General features: G+C 46.9%; 1 protein-coding gene across 1 annotated transcript in view; it reads left to right on the top strand.

Moving 5' to 3' along the window:
• Positions 1-1,703: 1,703 nt before the first annotated feature.
• LOC140430999 (dual specificity protein phosphatase 8-like) overlaps positions 1,704-20,501 on the top strand; it is a 326,424-nt gene continuing 307,626 nt past the window's right edge. Inside the window, exon 1 of the mRNA XM_072518888.1 lies at positions 1,704-1,947. The gene's annotated coding sequence lies outside the window, so the exon portion shown is untranslated. The remainder of the gene's footprint in view (positions 1,948-20,501) is intronic.

Raw genomic sequence — 20,501 nt, 5'->3', positions numbered from 1 at the left:
TATTTGTTCGGCATAAAGCACATGAATGGTGACAGCCATGCCAATTCCGTGTGTCCTTCCCTATGGCATGGCATCCTTCAGGCAGTGTAATGAACCATCTACAAGATGGTAACATTTACATATCTACTGAGAAGGTTAAGGCTGTGATTGGGCTTAGTTATGGTTGCCTCCTCTGCCCTATAGTTCAACAGCCCCTGAGACCTGCAGATGAAGAATAACTATGTGGGCAAGGTGATAACTGTGCCTACCCCCCCTTCAAAAAAAATGTAATATGCAAATCACATTGTTATCGTGGGCGGGATTCTCCCAGCCCGGGGCCGGGCTGGAGAATCCCCGCAACAGGGCCACACCGCCCCGACGCTGGCACGCGATTCTCCGCAGAGCGGATAATCGGTGCCATTGGCACCGGCGCATTTGGCGCACCGCCGATCACGGGCCGCTGTACGTAGGCGGTCCGCCGATTCTCCAGCCCGAATGGGCCGAGCGGCCGCTCTAAAAAGGCAGAGTCCCACCGGCGCCATCCACACCTGGTCGCAGCAGGTGGGAACACTGTGGGGGGGGTGAGGGGGTGGCCTGTGTGGGGGGCGGCTCCAACCCCAGGGGGGCCTCTGGTGGGGCCTGGCCCACGATCGGGGCCCACCGATCGGTGGGCCGGCCTCTCGCTCCCCGGGCCTATTTTCTTCCGCGCCAACCCCTAAACTCCCGCGCCATGTTGCGTCGGGGCCGGCACGTTGAGGGAGGTCACCATTCATCCGTGGGTTGTCGCGCGCAGCACTACTGCGCATGCGCGGATCCCGCGGTGCGCATTTCGCCCCGGGATGGGAGACTGGAGCAGCATGAACCCTATAGGGGCCAGAATCGGTTCTCCCAGCGGCCCGTACATGCCGTCGTGAAACGCGACGGCGTTTCCGATGGCTTGAACACTCTGGCGCCGAATGGGAGAATCCCGCCCCATATTTCCTATCCTGTGAACATCCCAATCTTTAAAGGAATATTATGGGTGGGTTTCTCCGTCCCAACCCACCGGATTTCTGGTGTGGCATGCCGTCGGGATTCTCCGTTTTGCTGGCTGGTCAATGGGGTTTCCCATTGTTGGGCAGCCCCCGCTGTTGGGAAACTCCTGGGCTGCCAGCAAAACGGAGAATCCAAACGGCGGAGAATTCAGCCCTATGTTTTTTATTCGAAGGCTGTGGGCTTCGCTGACTAAGCCAGCATTCATTGCCCGTCCCTAATAGCTCTTGATAAATTGGTGTGGGCTACCTTCTTGAACTGCTGCAGTCAATGTGGGTGTAGGTACACCCACAGAGCTGTTAGGGAGGGAGTTCCAGGATTTTATCCCAGCGACAAGTGAAGGAGCCATAATATATTTCCAAGTCAGGATGGTGAATGGCTTGGAGGGAGAAATATTGGGCTAAAGGTAAAAAATAGTCTGATCAAATACTGAAGCTGGGTGTTAACTATGTGCAGTGTGGCTGAGCCTTTTGGGATCTCCGCCGGTTTGAGTCAGCAGCGTTGAGAATGTGCAGAAAGGGAGCCTGCTGCTTTAAGAGTGTGGCAGTGCGGTGGAGGGCGAGCTCCCTTTAATCTGCACCCAGGGCTCGGCAGAAGAGCCTGACGTCACCCAGCCACCAGAGGCTGCTCCTGATTGGTTGCCAATGACGCCATCCTGTGTTTTTTTTCAGAAGAGAATGACTTCATCCCCAGCTCACTGCTGCTTCTCTTGCACCTTCTGTTTTGCTATTCCTAATGGCCAACTCGCAGCCAGCCAATCCGGCAGAATAGCAGCTTTGCGGCAAGCTGGAATGCAATAACGCTCATTTCGCATTTCTTCCATGATTAATTTCTTTGCAAGAAATCTCGGGCCATCTCCCACTGGCCGCACGGGGTGAAATTGCAAGAAGGCTTGTCCATGGAAAATAAGAAGGGGAGTTCCCGGAAGTAAAGGAGGTGAGTCTCTCTTTTTAAAAAGATAAATAAATAAATGAAAGGGCTCGCCCCAGATATGTGTCTTTCACCGTCTCGGCCATTCGGCAGTGGGCGTTTGAGCCCCCTCCAGGCATATCTGGGCTTTAACATCCCAAGTGCCCTGCTCCCGTTTGGAGGCTAGGGGATGTGATAATGCAAGGCAATATTGCAGGATGGTGGTGCATCCAACAGCAGTGCCAGTCCCGCTCATTGCTGGGAGGTGGCAAGGGCTGACCACCTAGCTCTCTCTCTCAATGACCGCAGGACGAGAAGCCCGTGGCTGGCATTGCTGGCAAAGGGAATGTCAGTGCAATGTAGTAACATTATCACGTATGCAATCGAAGACGGTTGTGTGTGTATTAAAAATCTGCTTGATGGCTTGCTGCTCACACGGCTGTCATAGTGACGCCCAAAATTGACCTGCTTGTGGGATATGGATCTTAAATTGGTGCAGAGGTGTGTTGAGGGGGGGAAATGAGGGTTTCATCTGAAAAGGAACCTTCCACCTTTAGCTACACAGACGTTGAATTCCATCGCCTCTCTCTCTGTATGCATGATTTGCAATACGTGGTTTGCAAACGGATACTGTGAATTTAATGACTATTGCGCATTTGATTTAAGGGGTGGGTGGGGGCTGGAAAGAGCAGATCCTGTAACCTGATGTCTGCATTTTGCAGAATGCATCATTAAAGCTTTGTCAATTTTTTTTGGAAAGCTTTCATTTATCTAATCCTTTAATCGCCTTGAATATGTCCCTTGTTTCAAAGAGGATTCGATTGGATAGGTAACCTCCCTCTCAAAAAAAACCTCACCGTGTTTATTAGAAGGGTAGAGGCTTCAGGGGAAAAAGTAGTAGGCATGTGGATGTTAAAACCATGTGCAATTAAAATGCATGGGGGTACGCAATTGTGTTGCTTGTCAAACAGGTCCCTCGTAATTTCCGGGACCATTGGATTGTACTGGCTGAAATAGTGAAAATAACTGTCTTCATGCAAAATTCTCTCTTATACCATCAATGTTTATCAGTCCGGTTGGTTGGATTGCAATACATGTTTACCAGGATGGAAGTGGGCACTGCTTTTCACTGACTGATAAATACCATTTTTATTGCACTGCCATCCTGCGATCCCATCAATTCTTCTGTTGAAAACCGGTGTGGCCTCGATCATTTTGCTTTTACTGCAGCCCCTGAATAGCAAAACAGACAACAGGCAAAGCAGTCCAGCTGTTTCTCTCATTGCTGTCATCACGCAGTCTGTTATTTCTGATTTCCACCCTTTTGCGCTCATACTGGGAACTTCTATCAGCTTGTTTTGTGCTCATTAGGCTTTCTAACAACACCCCGAAATATACCTGGGCTGGCATCGACAGTGATTTGTTTTCAAATCACCACAAGTACACGTGAAGAATAGTTTCAAAAATTAAAATTTACATTACATAGAGAACAGTTGCGAAATAGAACCTCCTCGAAGACAACCATTCATCTGCGAATGCAGTTAACATCACCTCTACAGATACTGTTCCTCAGCAGAACCTTGAGATTGCATTCAATTCAGACATCTATCCTGAATGGAAAACAAATTCTGAGCAGAGCTGAGTTTTTGGGCACCAAGTGCCAACAAAATCCTTCTTGCCAATGTGCTGGGCCACACCCCCTCCAACCAACCCTTCTCTCCCCCACATAACCCTCCCCTTGATTGGTTCAGCAGCCTCGACCACGCTTGACAAACTGGCACCTCAAAGAGAGCGTGATATGTTGTCACACCTACCTTTATACTCTTTCTTTTTTTTCCCCATTAGCTGTCATTTTCAAGTGACTGAGACACATGGTTGCCTACCCTGACCAAAGGCTGAGACCTCAACATTTCCATGTGCTGGCCCATATATGCCTCCAGGCGCAATCAGTTTCTGGCACAGTGGTTAGCACTGCTGCCTCACAGCACCAGAGACCCGGGTTCAATTTTGGCCTTCGGTAACTGCGGAGTTTGCAGTGTCTCTCAGTTTCCTCCTGGTGCTCCGGTTTCCTCCCACAGTCCAAGGTTAGGTGGGTTTATGGGGGATAAAGCGAGGGTAGGGTGGGGTGCTCTTTCAGAAGGTCAGTGCAGACTTGATGGGCTGAATGGCATCCTTCTGCACTGTAGGGGTTCTATGGCTTACTACCTGAGTTTGGGAGGATTTTGAAGTTCCCTCTACCTTCTGTCCCATGCCTTGTCTCTGTAACCTCTTTCAGCCCTACATCTGGAAAGACTTTGACAGCAGAGAAAGGGGCCACTTGGCCCTGCTGAAAAACAGGACACCCAGCCTAATCCCACTTTCCAGCATATGGTCTGTAGCCCTGCAGGTTACGGCAGTTAGGTGTTAGGGCAGCACGGTAGCATAGTGGTTAGCACTATGACTTCACAGGGCCAGGGTCCCAGGTCCGATTCCCAGCTTGGATCACAGTCTGTGCGGAGTCTGCACGTTCTCCCCGCGTCTTTGTGGGTTTCTTCCGGGTGCTCCGGTTTCCTCCCACAAGTCCTGAAAGACATGCTATTAGGTAATTTGGACATTCTGATTTCTCCCTCTGTGTACCCGAACAGGCGCCGGAATATGAGACTAGGGCCTTTTCACAATAGCTTCATTGCAGTGTTAATGTAAGTCTACTTGTGACAATAAAGATTATTATTATTACCCAGATTCCTATCTCTCTCTCAGATCTCTGCACTCCTCCAAAACTGGCCTTCTGTATCCCCCACTTGCTTTGTCACATTATTGACAGTCATGTCTATTCTGCCCAGGCCCTAAGGTCTGAAATTTACTCCCTAAATCTTTCCATCTCCTCACCGCTCTCTTCCATTAAGACATCCCTTAAAACCAAACATATGGTCGTCTGCCCTAACATCCCCTTAAGTGGCTCAGATTTAATTATTTTCTGGTAACGTTCCTGTGGATCATATTTGAATATTTTGCAATCTTAAAAGGTGCTAAGAAATGCAAGTTGTTGTGAAGGAAGAACTTTGAAGACAGCCAGTTGCTTCAGGTCTGCAAGACATTGATATTTGTGAAAAGTGCGCCATGAGAAAGCATTCCGTAAATATTTCTCAATAATGAGGTGTAGTTTTTTCAAAAAAGGGATTCAATTCTACAGTGGCTTTCATAACCTCTGGATGACATCCTAAAGCACTTCACAGCCAATTAAGTACTTTTGAAGTGTAATCAAATGCAATAATTGCCACATAGTTTGTTTTCGGTGTTAGTTGAGGGGTAAATGTTGGCCAGGACACAGGGTAGTACCCCCCCCCCCCCACTTCCTCAAAGAGTCCAATGGGATCGTTTGCGCCCACCTGATAGGATATTCAGGATTGTGGTTTAAGATCTTGCCCCAAAAACGATTTAAGGGTGCACGTGGACTACAATAGCAGCATTGCTGTGAGGTGATTTCACTTTGCACAGATACAGCTGTTGCAGTGTAAACATATGGTAATCCACCCTAGAAAAGACAAAACCAAGCAATGCAGCGAATATCACCATGACCTTCAACCGCTCCCTCGTGACACCAACGCAATACTGAACTTCCCAACCGTCCATGAATTATGGCGCAATAACCGGTCAGCAAATTTCAGCATGGGGAATGTTCTCTCACAAACAGCAATTATCTTGTTTGAACATTTACAATATTTTCTTGAAACAGTGTTAAAATCAGTGGAGATTTACAGAGGCTGCTCACCCAATGGTCTAGTGCAGTGCTTTTCAACCTGTGTGCCACAAGAACCTTGCAAGTGTGCCGCAGCCTGCTCCGGGCACGTTCCACTCAGCCCAACCTCTGACGCATGTGCCCCATATATGGGGCTCAGGAAGCCCCTGTTTGGGAGCTCCTGCTTACCTGACTAACAGCTACAATCGGTGGTCTGGGCCCATTTGCCTTCACAGGCTCCCGCTAATAAATATGGAAGCTTTCCCAGGGTGCCGCTGGCCAGGCTGGAATTTGTTGCCTATCCCTGAGGGCATTTAAGTGTCAACCACATTGCTGTGGGTCTGGAGTCACATGTAGGCCAGACCAGATAAGGACGACAAATTTCCTTCCCTAAAGGACATCAGTGAACCAGATGGGTTTGTACAACAATCAACAATGGTTTCATGGAGATGTGCAGGTTAGGTGGACTGACCATGCTAAATTGCCCTTAACTGGAAAAGAATAATTGGTTACTTAATGGTTTCATGGTTGTCATTAGACGTTTAATTCCAGATTTTTATTGAATTCAAATTTCACCATCTGCACTGGCGGGATTCGGACTCCTGTCCCCAGAACATTACCCTGGGTATCTGAATTACTGGTCCAGTGACGACAACACTGCGCCACTGTCTCCCCCTGTCCAGGTTTCTCCAATCATATATTTTTTTTCTTCCTTAGAATGTTGGGGCCCTTTCCTAATTTAGTCCTGCGCTGGAGAATTTTACCAAACTGCTTTACAAATTACGGAAAGTAAAATGCCGGCGATGGACTACTTGAAAGTAAAGCCGGAACCTAAATTAGAAACAAGTTCATTTGGAGAATATCAGCGGTGTGCGTCAAGATTTTTTATAGTATAAAGGTGTGCCATGACAGCTAAAAGGTTGGAACCACTGGTCCAGCAGCAAAGGAATTGTTTAAAAAAAATTAAAAAATTTAGAGTACCCTATTCATTTCTTCCAATCAAGGGGCAATTTAGCGTGGCCAATTCACCTACCCTGCACATCTTTGGGTTGTGGGGGTGAAACCCACGCAAACACAGGGAGAATGTGCAAATTCCACATGGACAGTGACCCAGGACCGGGATCAAACCTGCTAACCACTGCGCCACCGTACTGCCCGAGCAAAGGAATTGTTGCCCGAGTAGAAGAAAATGGCTCAGGGACACGAAGAGGCTGCGATTGCAGAAACCTCGAGTTAGATCTCATCGGAAGCACTGCCTTCGGTTCTGAGCATCACAGCCCAGGAAGGATGTATTGGCCTTGGAAGGGTACACAGATAGACCTGAATTATACCTGGGCTGGCAGGGTTAAATTATGAGGTTGGGTTGCATCGACCACATTTGTATTCCCTCCGGTACGGATGATTAAGGAGTGATATAATTGAGGTGTTTAAGTTGTCGAAAGGAGAATAGGGGAGAGAGAGACACACAATTTCTTCTGGTGGTAGAGTCCACAATAGAGCTGGGTTGCCAGGAAGCACTATTTCACATGGATGATTGTGGAAATCTGGAACTCTGTCCCCAAAAGGTTGTTGAGATTATGTCAATTGGAAATTTCAAAACTGGAATTTAATGGATTTAGGTAAAGCTATTAAGGGTTATGGAACGAGGGTGGCTAAGTGCTGTTAAGGTACAGATCGGTGGTCTAATTGAATGGCCGACTCATAATCTAGGAACGGTAACAGTCAGCACCCGAGACGGAGGGAGAAAAGTGGGGTTGGAGGATGATGGGAGGCAGTGGATGGCGGGGAGGGGGTTTGGGGAGGACGTTGAGAGGAGGAGACTAGGGCCTACGTTTAACCCACCGCAATCAATGCTTAGTTAGCTGGTTCCACCTGGGGCAGCGGAAGACATAGTACAGTCCCCCTCCGTGACCCTTGATGTTTAAGTGGAATATCAGATAGGATTGCTGCCTCTGAATATTATTCAGTGAACCATGCCCCAAGTGCATGTTCCTGTGTGTTTGTGAGGATATTTTCCATGATTTCATGCCTGATGAGACCCGTCCGTGTCCTTGCTCAATAATGGCTACTTGGCAGTTGTCATTGATTGTGAGGAGGCTGCTGAATGTGATGCTTTCTCCGGCAGTGGGGAGGGAGACGGAGGAGGTGGTGGCTTTAGATGCAGAGAAGGCGTTTGATCGGGTGGAGTGGAGTTATTTGTTGGAGGAATTTGGGACTGGATTGAAGTTTGTGGCGTGGGTGCAGGTGTTGTATAAAGAGCCGGTATTCGGGCATGTGCACGAATAATATGAATTCAGGGTACTTTGCATTGTACCGGGGAACAGAGAATCAAAACATTTACAGTGCAGAAAGAGGCCATTTTGTCCATTGAGTTTGCACTGGCCCTTGGAAAGAACATCCTACTTAAGCTCATGCCCCCACCCTATCCCTGTAACCCAGTGACCCCATCTAACGTTTTGGACACTGTGGGGCAATTTAGCATGGCCAATCCACCTAACCTACACATCTTTGGACTGTGGGACGAAAGCGGAGCACCCAGAGGAAACCCACGCAGACACGGGGAGAAAGTGCAACTCTATCCAGACAGTCACCTGAGGCCGGAATTGAATCCAGGACCCTGGAGCTCTGAGGCAGCAGTGCTAACAACTGTGCCACCACGCCGAACAAGGCATGGGTGCTCTATGTCCTTCTGTTTGTATTGCTCTATGTCCCCCTTCTGTTTGCATTGGCTATAGAGCCCTTGGTCATTGCGCTGAGAAGCTGGGTTTGTGGAAGGGGACAGTAAGGGAGGATTGGGGGTGGAGCATAGGGTGTCCTTGTATGCGGATGACTTGTTATTGTATATTTCGGAGATGTGTTTGTCAGTGGGGGACATAATGGGATTGCTTCAGAAATTTGAGACGTTTTCAAGATGTAAATTGAATTTAATGAAAAATGAGTTCTTTATAGTCTCCTCTGCGGGAGTGGGAGCTGCCATTTTGTCTGGCAGCGTCTCACTTCAGGTATCTGGGGGTACAGGTGACCTAGGATTGGGCAGGTCTCTGGAGTTCAATTTCTCTAGCTTGGTGGGGAGGGTGAAGGCAGATTTGTTGAGATGGGACAATCTTTCTTTGTCATTGGCGGGCCGGGTACAGGCAGTAAAGATGCATATTTTACCGCGATTCTTGCTTTTATTTCAGTGTCTGCCGGTCTTTTTGCTGTAACATATTTCAGGTGGCTGTCAGGCTCATCTCCTCGTTTGGTTGGGAGAGGAAGGTGGCGCGGATAAGGAAGATGATACTGCATAGGGGACGGCAGAGGGGGGGCTAGGCCTCCCGAATTTAATGTATTATTATTGGGCATGAATGCAGAGAGGGTTCAGTGATGGAATAGGGAGGGTGGGGGCTTTTGTGGGTGAGGATGGAGGCAGGTTCATGTTGGGGTTCGGGCTTGCAGGCCCTGGCAACGGCACCGCTCCTGATGGCTCTAGGGAAGTATTCGGTGAATCCGGCAGTGGTAGCTACGCTGACAATCTGGAGGCAGTTTCGGCAGCATTTTAAGTTAGTAGTGGGGCCAGGGGGGATGCCAATTAAGGGAATCATGAGCTTGAGCCGGGGACGATGGATGCGAGGTTCCAGGGATGGGAAGCGAAGGGGATGAAGGATCTGTGCCTGGGAGGGCGGTTTGCGAGTTTGGAGGAGCTGAAGGAGAAGTTTGAATTGGTGGGGCAAAGGTTTCAGGTATACGCAGGTGCGGGATTTTTCAGAGGAAGATCTTTCCGATAGCGCCTGCGCCTCGCTGTTGGAGAGAGGGGTCATTTCAGCAATTTACAGGAGGATTTGGGCGGAGGATAAGGTGTCCATGGAGGAGCTGGGGGCGGTGCTGGAGGAGGGATTATGGTGAGGTGCAATGGAGGGTAAACGCCTTGACTTTGTGGATGCTAGGCTGGGCCAAATACAGCTGAAGGTAATGTACATAGAACATAGAGTACAAGGCGCACCTTACAAAATCTAGGATGAGCGGCTGTTCAAAGAGGTGGAGGACATCTGTGAGAGATGTGGAAGGGGCACTGCGAACCATGTACATATGTTTTGGGCCTGCCTGAAGCTGCAAAGGGTTTGGAGGATGGGTTTTCAGCACCATTTTGGGGGTTCTGCATGTGGGTCTGCAGCCCGGTCCCCTCGAAGCCATATTCGTGGTGTTGGACCGACTGGAGCTGCAGTCGGTGTGAGGCAGATGTTTTAGTCTTCGCCTCGCTGATTGCTCGCAGGCGGGTCTATTGGGGTGGAGGTCGGCTTCTCCACCCTGTGCCTCGGCGTGGCAGGGGGACATGCTGGAGTTTCTAGCCCCGGAGAAAGTGAAATTTGCTCTGCCGGGGGGCGGCGGCAACTGATGGGTTCTACAATAGTTGGGGTTGGGGTTTGTTCACTTTGCGTTTTAGAGAATTGGTTACCTTTCACTGTTGGAGGGTGGGGGAGGGAGGGAGGAAGGGGCATAATGTATTGGGGGGAATTGTGTTTGTTGTAATTTGTAAAAATATTGAAAATTTGGAATAAAAATACTTTAAAAAATAATGGCTACTTGGATGTGAGTGAGTGATACCCACAGAATCGGACTCAGCAAGGAGCCAACACCTTTGAGACTGGAGGGAAGGGGAGAAGAGAGGAGAACATGGCAGAAGAAAATGGAATGCTTTGCCTCTGGTTTTATTACGCTGGCCCAGAGCCTCTATAAATCCCAAGATTACCCCGAGTGCACAACACTTTGACTGGGGCCATGTTCAATGAAGCCTGACCAATACATCTTGAGTGTAACAGCGTGCTTAACATTGATGTTATGTGGGTGGTCTTGTTGAGCATTGAAATCTGAAACACTCGTGCTGATCAGACCCTGATCTCCATGCAGCAACTCTCTCAAAATTTTATCCCTTCCTGATTTTTTTTATATTCTCTTTCCTTTCCCGTTCTTCCCTTGAGATGTTGAAAGTGTGCTTGACTTCCAGCATCTTATGTGTGTGGGTCTTGATGGTGAGTGCTTGCAAGTTATTTGGCCTCAGATAGGTGTGGGGTGGACAGAGCGAATGCAACATGGCAGCAAAGCTAACCCTGTTCCTGTCCAGCATCCGCCCATGCATAGGCCCAAAATGGGTCACTGGATAATGAACCGGAGTGAGTACCCTGTTTAAGCTCTTTTCTACATTACAATAGTGACACTTAAAAAATACTTAATCATCTTTAAAGCACTTTGCAACATCCTAAGGTTCTGAAAGGTGCTATGTATGTACAAACTCTTTCTTTTCTTCCTTTGCCTTTCTAACTTGACCATTCCTATCTCTACTGATTGGAAATTCCATCTGGTATCTGCTTGTCTATGTGGCTTAGCTTGTTTTGAGGTCTGTTCAAATATTATCATCATTTTATTTCCAGCATTCAGTGAGCAGTTTGATTTAATTCAAACTTCTTGTCAAGCGATACCTGGTCAAATTTCTCAAGGGATTCAGGAGGGTGATGTGAAAAAACGATGTCCTTGGGTGGGAAGGACCAAGACCGATGAGATCATAAAACTATTTGGTCAAGACATTCAGGAGCAAAACCCAGAAGCATTCTTTTTCATAGAGATCAGGAGATCCTAAAGTTGTATGCCTCAAAAGGTGTGGTTGAGGACAATTGGAGCATTCAAGGCTGAAATAGATTTTTATATTAGGTTATCAAGTGGAAGTTGTGTAGCAGAGTGGTTTGCCTTTGGGTTTGAGACCCCCTCCAGGACTTGATGGCCGGGAGGGTACATTCATAATGTAGCCAAACTTGTAAACCCTTCCAATATGCCTATCTATAGCAGTGATAAGAATGGGAGAGTCTTCTGATTAACCATGCTTGATGCAGAGAGATGTCTCTCAAGCTATAGCATCTGGTGATAGGCTAGTGACCTGTTCCAGGAAAATACTAGCTCGGAAGCAGACATAAGCACGTGCTTTGTATGCCTCACGTGCCAATAGGTGTGGGGGGAGAGTAGAAGAAAGGCTATCGAGTAAAAGTGGAGCTGAGGTGCAGGCCAACTATAATTTAAATTTTAAAAATTGTTTTATGAGATGTGAGTGTTGCTGGCCAGCATTTATTGTCCCTCCCTAATTGTCCTTGCCTTCTTGAACCACTGCGGTCCATGTGCACCCTCAGTACTGTTAGGGAGGGAGTTCCAGGATTCTGACCCAGCGACAGTGAAGGAACAGCGGTATATTTGCAAGCCAGGATGGTGTGCGATTTTGAGGGAAACTTGCAGGTAGTGATGTTCCCATGTGTCTTCAGCCCCTGTCCTTCTAGGTGGTAGAAATGGGGGTTTAGAAGGACTTCAAAGAAGCTTTGCTGAGTTACTGCAGTGCATCTTGTAAATGGTCTACACTGCTGTCATTATGCATTGTTAGTGAAGGTGGTGGATGGGGTGCCAATCAAGCAGACTTATTTGTTGCAGATGGTGCTAAGCTTTTTGAGTGTTGATGGAGCTGAACAGGGCCCAGGGGCTCAATGGCGTTTCCCTGTTCCTAATGTCCCTGTGTTCAGTGTGTAAAGATGCAAAAATCCAGTTCCACTAATGTAGCTGTGAATGGGAAGCATTTATTTATCTACATATTGAAGTATGTGTCCCCTTCCCAAATTCATTTTAAAGATGGTCTTGTTTGAATCCATTAGGATTCCTTAAAATTAAACAGCAGTGATTCTCAGGTATTGAAGTTTGTACCCACAGGCAGGATTTTTCTGATGGGGTTTCCTGACCTGCCACCAAAATGTCAGCAGGGAACACATCACATCCAGCCCATCACAGCAGCCTCCATAGCCATTTAACCATTCAGTGTTATTTGGCTGGAAACAGGACCTCTGTCCCTCACTGTCCAAATCTGATTGTTTGGCAAGTCTGCAGTCCTCAAATTTTAAGTCCCAAAGGCCAGAACCAGATAAGTGAGTGGGGAAGGGCAGCACGGTGGCGTAGTGGTTAGCACTGCTGCCTACAGCACTGTGGACCCGGGTTCGATCCCGGCCCTAGGTTACTGTGTGGAGTTTGCACATTCTTCCCGTGTTTGCGTGGGTTTCACCCCACAACACAAAGTTGTGCAGTTTAAGTGGATTGGCCACGCTAAATTGCCCCTTAAGTTGGGAAAAAAAATAATTGGGTACTCTAAATTTTTTTTTTTAAAGTGAGTGAGAGGCGAGGGGGGGATGCAAGAATATGAGACTCGTTTGGGGGGGGGGGCAGGGGGCGCAAGAATATGAAACCCAGTGAGGTTGGGTGTGGGACAGGGATTTAGTGAAGATGCCATGGGGGTAAGGGAGCACCTGTGGCTGCAGGTCTTGGGGGAAGGGGTCATCTAATGTGGAAATGGGGCCCTTGAGAGAGGTTTCCCACACTTTCCACCTGCGGTCTGAGCAGAGTAAACTTACTCTCTCTCTTCCCCCACCCCTGAACTCCTGCCACCCTCAAAATTGAGGAGCAGTCCTTAAGTCGTCAAAAATTGGCAACTTAAAAGATTCAACTGGGTCATGAGAGCCTAGTCCACATTGTCTGCAAATTTACGTACGGCAATGTTGGAGCAGATCAGCAGGCTACCTGGGAAATTTTACAGCCCCACCACATGCAAACCTGCCACAGGGAGAGGACTGTAAAATTTATTGTTTGACAAGATCCATCTGTTCTATCCTGCATATCTTTGAGATTTGTTATGTATTTTAAAAATATACTGCACATAAAATTGTCATGCATACATATTAAAGTGGTGATGTAATGCACCAGACAGAAAGTACAGTACATCAGCTTCTGTCTGCAGACATTATTTATACTAACATAAATAATAATTATCCTCCATTTTATTATTTATAAAATATGAAAGAAGTACCAGCACGTTTTTAGTGGAATTATAGAAAATCTCCTTACAGTAGCAGAACTCCTTTTAAAAGATTAATAAAATATTAATGCTATTTTTTATTTCTGCCAATTCAGTGTTTGGAAGGAGCTTAGAAAAAAGACCACTGTGTTCCTAAGGCATATACAGTCCTTCCTGTCTTTTCTGGTGAATTCATGTATCCATTTAAAAATATCATTCTGTTTTTCCACATTTGTCAACCAGTACCAAATACGGGCAGGCCTGATGTAGCACAAAGTCCAATACCATATCTGAATCCCCAATCTCCAGAAAGCACAGTGTTGTACAAATGTTTCTATTCAACACACCAGACGTTTTTGTGGCCAATCTGGGTGAGATTGCTAATTTAATGGCAGATTCTAGTGAGGTGTGGGCCAGCAGTCTTAAGAACTGTAAGTGCTCCAGTACTGAACCTTAAATACTGTCCATCACCCCCACCATCCCTCGCCAGTTGTGAGCTTGCAGTCTCTTTTGTTCCTGGTGTTCAGCAGTATTTATGTAGTGTCTTTAATGCAGAATAGTGACATGCACCAATGAAGGCAAGGGTTTTAAGGAGAGTCTTCAAGGAGGAGAGGAGGAAAAAGGGTTTCGGGAGAGTATTCCAGAATGTTGTTCTCTTGGATATGCTAGGCCAGTTCTGCAGTGATTTGGCGTTGCCTCCTGCAGTGTACAACTGCCAGCAGCTTGAATCCACTATTGTTATACCAAGTTTACACCAACCTGCTTCCACAATGGCTTCACCATGACCCTGGCATGGGACTCTTCAAGGGGCTATTAGTGGACAAAGAATGATATTTCTATAGAGCCTTGCAAGCTGGATGAATATACCACCAACAAAGACGATCAGGGCAAGATCAACATGAGGTCCAGGGTCAGCAATGCCATCTTAGGGCATGGTACTTAAAGAGACAGAGAGATTCCAGAGTGTGGAGCCTGAACCCACCAATGGAAGGGTAAAGGGAAAAAGGTAGATGAGCAATAAAACATTAGTCACTGTAGGTTAGCAAGGATAAGGGCAATGAGTTAGCTGGACTTGGTAGCACAGAGACAGAAGGGTGTGGATGAGCTGAACTTCACTAATGTTGGAAGATGAGAGGCCAGCCAGGATAATGCTGGAATAGTTGAAACTGAAGGTGGTAATGACAAAGAGGAGGGTGTTTGCATGAGATGGACTGAGTAGAGGGTGAAGTAACCGAGAGAGGTGGAGCTGGCTGTTGTCAGCATACACAGAATAATTGACCCCAATGCCTGCTGATGGTGTCAAGGGGCAGTATGAGGAAGAGAAGATGGCCACGGATAGATCTTTCGTGGGAGAGGGTGGAGTTATCTTAATGGTGCGGAAAAGGAAAGTGACCACTGCTGGAGATGCTCTGGTTCTGATTGGATAGTCGGAGGGCATTGGAGGAGGAGGATGATGCAAACAACTGGTTCAGTGCTTGCTGCATAGAGGCAGTGACATAAGGTGGCCCAACCTGGTCCTCTTACAATCATTGAAATAAATTGTGCAACTGGTCTGACAGAACAACAAAACATAGCATGTGGAAACTCAAAGCGTAGGAATAAAACATCAGTATTTTACGACTGTCAGAATCTGTGCTCCGAATGGTTAACTGCTGGGCCCAAACTCACTCACTGAACACTGAGCTAACAGCTAAAGTGTGCCAGGTCAGCTCTTTCACCTAATTAGCCCGAACTCCCAGCACAATCTTGACCTTGCATCAGCATCTAGCCTGATGGGGATGTGCAAAATCTGCCCAGTAATTCAGATTTCAAGAAGTATTTTCACTTAAAGGTATGTGACTACATGTGGGGACAAGGGTTGTTTCTACCTCTCTATGCTTCAAAATTAACTTTAAATATTTTGGCTTTTGCCAAGGCAGGGAGGGAAGGAAAGATGGCAAAAATGAACTGAAATGTCATTGGCACGTTACTGTTAGTGGGAGCGTGCTGTGTGCAAATTGGCTGCTGCATTTCCTCCATTACAATAATGACTGCACGTCAAGAGCACTCCATTAGCTGTAAAACATTTTGGGATGGCCTGTGGCAGCATTTCTCTTTTTTTCTATTCCATGTTGGCACGATTCCATAATACAAAACCACCTGTAATTCCATCGAGATTCTGAGTGTCTTATTCCGAGGGACCCAGGGTGTGGCAAGTGTGTAAATTGAAGCTGCTGTAAGAGGGTCTGAAGAAGGCCCTGACCTGAGATTGTCATGGGCACAATATATGGAGCTTTATCCTGATTTTGTTCATTATTCCTGGCTTGTTTGGTGCTGACTCTGTGCCAAGAGCAAAACAAGAGTTTCATTTCCCAATATTGACGCCCTCGCCTCAACAAGTGCAAATATTGACTGATGTGGAAGGTTACCCTGCATTGACAACAAGTTGTTAATGTTAGGACAGTGGGGCCTGACTCTATCGGCTGCATGAGATGGTTTGTAGCACTAGGTCATTTTCAGCAAGTAGCAATCTTTGTCTGCGGCTTTGCCGTGTTTACCTACTGAAAAAAATGGACTGAATTGCTTGGAGCTCTGTCAGCTCTAGACGCCTGGTTGCTAGGTTGTGTCTCTTGAAATGATTACATCATTATGTCATCCGCAATCTGGGTTGTAGCTTTGTTTTGGGGAAGTGAGTTGAGGGCTCCTGTCAGAGATTTCAGCTTCAAGACTGGGGGAGGTGAAGGGGGACACAGCAACAAACCCACTCCCGTGTCGGACAGTGCCTCTCATTGTCAGTTAGCCGTAGGGTTTAGCACAATTCTTTTAATGAATATGCTTGCCATGTCTTTGCAGGTTTCATTTCGTGTCACATAACAAGATGTGATGCCAAGTGTAATCCTTCATTCGCAAACTATTTCCTGGCTTCCTCTCGGATATCTGCACCAATACATTAACCCAATGATTATGAAATTTAAAGCACTGTGGCAGCATTGTGTGTGTATATATATATACACGTGTGTGTGAGGAGAGAAGGGAATTAGAACGAGGTAACTTACAGCGCGCTTCGTTGTAGACTATTGGACGTGATCTGATTGAGGTGGGCAAGGTAATGAAGTACTGAGAGTTTGTGATGCTGTTGTCTCGCTAATGGCGCAAACTCATTTGCCTGCATGAGTACCATATTCAACAGTTAATAAATCTGTCTCTGTGTGGTCCAGAGTAAGGCAGGCCAAATTGGATCTGGTTCCACAGCTCTGATTTTTAACCAACCACCACCACCTTCTACCCTGGCAGACAGGCTACTTTATTAGTATCAGGCAACCTGGCTACATCCCCTTCTCTTTAATTTTTTGAAGTGCAGATACGAGGGCACAGACAAAACCCCTGCGCAGAGAGACCTGATGAACATACCAAAGCCGCAGTCCCGATTACCATCAAGGACGTCACATCTTAAATTTTATCAGTCAGAGCAAGGGAGGGCCAAGCTGTGGGATTCCCAGGATTTACCCCCCCCCCCCCGATTAATATTGAAGCTGGGATATATGTGTGTGTGTTTGATTTACACAGCGAGATCTGCAGTTCTCATCAATGTGCTGTATTAGCTGCAACTGTGATTGCATTCTAAGGGGCTTAAACCTCTATCACATGATAATGACTTTGAAAAAGCTTCTACTGTGTGCTGTCGGTCTTGGGCATATTTCATTTGCAGGGTTTTTTAAAATATAGAACAGCTTTGCATACCATTTGAAACTTTTTTCTTTTAATATTTGACTTTGCAACTTTCCTATGCAGTATAAATGTGGGTGATGACTGCAGTAATCTCACTTCCCACAAGTAATTACATTTCAGTATTTTATAATGGGGCTTTTGAGAAAGTTGTCATTTCTCCTTCAAAACATTTAGCCAATATGTCAAGGAAGAGGATATCCTGTGTGGTCTGGGTTTCCTAAGTACCGCAGCCCTTTAACGCTGCCTTTCACGAATGCTGAATGACATTCATTCAAAGGGCTCCTGTGCTGGGCTCATGCCCCTTGGTAATAACATTGGGCTGCAGCTGTCAACCCTTTTTTTAGCTCCTTCTCCCCCTGCTCTTCCCCCTCACCACACACAAACAGCAAGCTATTATACTGTGATAGGTGTGCACTCCAGGGCCAGTCAGTCACACAGTGATGGATCTAGACTATCATGAGCATATTTATCCCTCACAGAAAATCTCGTTATCAGATTATATAGTCACTGCTGCTGGTGGGACCTTGCTGTGGGCAAATTGGTTGCCTGTTTTTTCCAGAATTACTACAGTGACTCCAGCTCAATAAAAGTACTGTACTGGCTCACCCCCAAGACTGCTCACCCTCCCCACCCTTGTAATCCCCAACCATGCTGACTCTTCCAACATTTTCTTTTCTTTTATTCTTTCATGGGGTGTGGGCCTCACGAGCAAAGCCAGCATTTGTTGCCCATCCCTAATTTCCTTGAATGGACAGTTAAGAATCAACCACATTGCTGTTGGTCTGGAGACATCTGTACGCCAGAATTGGGTAGGAACGGCAGATTTACTTCCCTCAAGGACTTTGGTGAACCACATGGGCTTTTACGACAATCGATGATAGTTGTCATCGTTGCCGTTACTGAGACTAGCTTCATATTCCAGGGGTGGGATTCTCCGGTTCCCCAGCTGCGTGTTCCTTGGCGGCGCACCATTCACCGGCGGCGGGATTCTCTGCTCCAACCGGTTGCCAATGGGATTTCCCATTGAAGCCACTCCAAGCCACTGGGAAACAAGCCACCAGGGGTGCGCTGCCAGCGGGAACGGAGAATCCCAACGGCTGGACATTTCTAGCCCAGGTTTATTAATTGAACTTAAATTCTGGCCGCTGCCGTGGTGGGATTTGAACCCAGCTCCCCAGAGCATTGGCCTGGATCTCCGGATTACGAGGCCAGTGACATTACCACAACACCCCCATTTCCCTATTGACTGGACAGGAGCCAGGGATTCCACAAGGTGAAGTGAGAAAGTGGGTGCTGGGAGGTGGTGAGCGCTGTCTGGAGGGTGACGGGGGAGGGGGAGCCGCAAGGGGGCATCAACATTTTCTGAGAATGGTGGGGTAGGGGGTGAACAATTGACTGGGTGATGAGGGAGGGGTCAGGGTGTGCTGAGCAGTGCCATGATGGAGGTGAACATTGTTGCCGTTACCATTGTAACACTCCAGTTTGAGTAATTAGAGTTACACTGCTTAGTAGGCTTTACACCTGCTATGAAAAGCTCAGAGTATATCCATGTAAAAAAAAACACTGTAAATGTGGGGCAGACAGTCCAAGTCTGTAGGGTTCTGGCCATCTGATCCCACTGTCATAGGGAATTGTCCTGCAATCGGAGTAGGGTCAATCCGGCAATCGAAAGTTTAAACTCCACAAGCAAGTGTGCATGTCGGCATGTGCATTGCGTCATTCGCTGCTCCCCCATATCGGAAGATTTAAGGCCAGTTTCTTTTCTCAGTGAGCGGCATTCATAGGAATTCATAGGTTTCCTGTTTTTTAACATTCTTACGGGGACGGATTGCATGACTCCCACTTGTAGAGAACAGTCTTGCTAATCAACAGCACTGTATATTTTTTCTAAAGACTGTGAATAGAGGCTCTCCCCTTTTTCCACTGAATCACACCATCGGTTTCATGTCAAGTCGCATGTGCTCCAAATTACCAGCCACCGTGTGTATTGAATGTGATTAGAGGTACAAGTGGAAGTGATAGGCTGATGGCTGAACTGGTGTATAACGTTGCCTGATGTGAAACTGAACAACATTAGCCAGCAACTCCTATTTTGATAGCCCCTTTCTGACATTCCTCCCCACCCGCCTCTCCCCAGTTTCTCCTCAATCAATTGCTTGCAGCCGGAGCAGAGACTGGTAACTGCTACATCTGGCAGAGGGGAAACTCAGCCCCCTGGTCGCTTCGGATTTATGAGGTTGGGGCTGGGCTTGGCTGCGACGCCTTCACAGTTGAACAGCCTGAGACACTCATGACTCCGGCTCGGTGCGTGAAGGATTTGCTTGCTTGAGATATTGGAGGGCATCCTTGGTTCATTTTTTACATTTATTTATGGGATGTGGGCAAAGCTGACTGAGGCTAGCATTTATTGTCCATCCCAGTGGCACGAGGTGGCATCGTCAGGACAGAGGAATCCCACCAGTAAATAGATTACTGGAATAAAATACAAACCTTCAAGAATAGCCCGAGCAAGCATTACAGTGACACTGTTTATTTCAACAAGTACTTGAGGGCAGCATGGTGGTGCAGTGGCTAGCACAGCTGTCTCACGGCACCGAGGTCCCAGGTTCGATCCTGGCTCTGGGTCACTGTCCGTGTGGAGTTTGCACATTTTCCCCGTGTTTACGTGGGTTAAGCCCCCACAACCCAAAGATGTGCAGGGTAGGTGGATTGGCTAAGCTAAATTGTTCCTTAATTGGAAAAAATGAATTGGGTACTCTAAATTTATTTATTTTTTAAAATTTAAACAAGTACTTGGAATTTGAAACTTTTATTTGGTCTGGTTTTTTTTTTTTACATTGATATCGGCCAGATTTCCACTCTTGTGACTGGAGAATTTTTCCATTGTTGTCTGTTCTCTGGAAATTGTTGCCTGCACTGTGTAGGTGTAAGTGCAGAATGCGACCTGGATCTTTGCAATGTACTACAACAGTACATAATGAATCGTGCTGTCTCAATCTGGCTGTTTTAGCTAATGTGTACTGCGACAGAATTCTACTTCATAACATCAGGGATGCAAGTGCGACTGCAGATGTTATTATAATTTCTCTGTTCGAACACTAATTCCCTATCATCCTCTGCTGAGGATTAAAAAGAGTGAAATGCAGGAAATTTGAAATACAGAAAATGCTTGAAATATGCAGCATGTTATAAAACTTTAGAAGTTTTAAGCACAGAAGGGGCTGTTGGATCAGTGTCAACTCTTTCCCGCAGTAATCCTAAACTATTCCCACTTGCCTTGCAAATGCTTTCCTTCCCCTCAATATT

This window comes from Scyliorhinus torazame, chromosome 10 (assembly GCF_047496885.1).
Source record: "Scyliorhinus torazame isolate Kashiwa2021f chromosome 10, sScyTor2.1, whole genome shotgun sequence".
NCBI lineage: Eukaryota > Metazoa > Chordata > Chondrichthyes > Carcharhiniformes > Scyliorhinidae > Scyliorhinus > Scyliorhinus torazame.
Note: the sequence above shows the minus strand (reverse complement) of the source record. Positions and strands in the feature narration are given on the sequence as shown.